Below are 2,253 nucleotides of genomic sequence, written 5' to 3'. Positions count from 1 at the left end.
CATCTTGAAAATAGACTTAGGCATCAAGTTGATATTTGCTCCTAAGTCACACAAAGCTTTACCACAATAAGATTCACCAATGTTACAGGGTATCGTAAAGCTTCTTGGATCCTTCAATTTCGGTGGCAGCTTGTTCTGCAGGAATGCACTGCACTCCTTTGTCAGAGCGATAGTCTCTTACCCACTCAGTCGTTTCTTCTTGGATAGTACATCCTTCATAAACTTCACATAATTTGAAATTTGTTCTAAAGCCTCCACCAATGGAATATTGATGTGTAATTGCTTCAGAACATCCAAAACCTTCTTGAATTGTGCCTCATGTTTCTGCTTGTGTTGCTGCAATCTTTGTGGATATGGAGGTGATAGAACTTTAGGTTGAACCGGACAACTCTTCTGAGTAGGTAAATTTGTATCCAAGGAAGATGTTAAAGTATGAATTCACTAAGTTAGGATTTGCCTTGTCAGTCTTTGCAGATTCTGACTCTTTTGGTGTAGAGACTTCAACAGCTGGTTGACTTTCCCCCTTTACAACAGGCTCGTCTTCAACATTAATCAATCGGGGTTCCAGAATTTTACCACTTAGCAGTGCTACTGCCTTGATATGTTCTTTACCCAAATTTCTTTGATTCTCAATATCGCCTGGCAAGGTTCCTTGTGGTCTATTACGAAGCTCCGTAGCTAACTGACCAATTTGGTTTTCCAAATTTTTCAATGTTGCTGCTTGACTCTAGATCAAAGCATCATTCTTCGTCATGTATGCTTTCAACAAGTTCTCCAAACTATTTGATGATTCAGCTTGAGGTGGTTTTGGATCTTGTTGATTAAACCCCTGAGATTGGTTGGGTCTATGCTGCATAAAGTTTTTGTTTGGTCCATTTCCTTAGTTGCTCTAAGAAAAGTTGGGGTGACTACGCCATGAAGGATTATAGAAGTTGGACTGGGGTCCTTATTCACTCCTATTTTGATGTTGGTTCCCCACATAGTATACTGACTCGAGATTCAATGGGCAATTCTCAAAAGAATGGCCTTCCCCACAGTACACACAGGAAACTACTTCAAACGGACTTGGTGGCTGAGCTGTAAAATTATTAGTACCATTAGCGGTAAACTGCTTTAACATAGAGGAAATAAATGATACCTGAGTTGATAATGAAGTGAGAGCATCAACTTCATGAACTCCGGCTACACGTCTTTCTGAAGTTGTTCAATTTGTTGGCCATTGATAGTTGTTGCTCGCGATCCTCTCGATGATTTCATAAGCCTCATTATAAGACTTAGACAAAATTGCACCATTCGCAGAAGCATTTACCGTCAATCTTGTATGTGCACTGAGACCATTATAGAATGTCTCAAACTGGATACAATGAGGAATTCCATGATGAGGAAACTTATGAAGCAACTCCTTAAATCATTCCCAAGCCTCATACAGAGACTCGTCATCCAATTGTTAGAAAGTTGTGATCTCATTCCTCAACTTAGCATTTTTGCTAGGTGGGAAATACTTAGCCAAAAATCTCTCTGCTAATTCTTGCCATGTAGATATAGAAATTGGTGGCAATGATTTGAGCCATGCTCGTGCTCGATCTCGCAATGAGTACGGAAACAATTTCAACCTCAGTGTGTCTTCAGTCACACCGACTATCTTGAATGAGTGACTCACCTCCATAAACAATCGAAGGTGGAGATGTGGATCTTCCGTGGGCATACCACTAAATTGGCCCACCGTTTGTAGCATTTGAAACATCACTGGTTTCAATTCGAATTCGGTTACCTCAATATCTGGCCTTCTAATTCCTGGATTTAACTCATTGAAAAGCGGCACAACATATTGTCTAATGTATCGATCCTTATCATTAGCAATGAGGATAGGATTTCAGACATGTTCGACTTCATTACCTTGGTCTTGATTTTGATTTCCAAGGTCCATCTCGCTCTGTCTCTGAGCTATTCGTTCACGTCATATTTGTCTAAAAGTTCACTCAATGTCAGGGTCTACTGGGAGTAAATCGATAATCCGATCTATGCTCATAAACACCTGGAAAGAAAATTAAAAAAATTAAAAAGAATAAGTTAGTACTGTTAGAAATAACCAAATTTAAAATAAATAGTTTCACAAAAAATGACTATGGCAACAGTTGACAATCCCTGGCAACGGCGCCAAAAACTTGTAATGCTCGGGTTTGTGCAAGTGTACACAGTAGTTATCAAGTAATAAGTAAGTATCGAGTTATCGTCTCCACATGGATTGTATTT

The 2,253-nt window shown here is 39.3% G+C and overlaps 1 non-coding gene across 1 annotated transcript; it reads left to right on the top strand.

Moving 5' to 3' along the window:
* The first annotated feature begins 1,370 nt into the window (after positions 1 to 1,370).
* On the top strand, positions 1,371 to 1,477 carry LOC121204102 (small nucleolar RNA R71). The gene has a single exon (XR_005899030.1). It is a non-coding gene; the product is annotated as a small nucleolar RNA R71 (small nucleolar RNA).
* Positions 1,478 to 2,253: the final 776 nt, after the last annotated feature.

The sequence above is a fragment of the Gossypium hirsutum genome, chromosome A07 (assembly GCF_007990345.1).
Source record: "Gossypium hirsutum isolate 1008001.06 chromosome A07, Gossypium_hirsutum_v2.1, whole genome shotgun sequence".
NCBI lineage: Eukaryota > Viridiplantae > Streptophyta > Magnoliopsida > Malvales > Malvaceae > Gossypium > Gossypium hirsutum.
The sequence above is the reverse complement of the archived record's forward strand: the minus strand, read 5'-3'. Positions and strand labels throughout refer to the sequence as shown.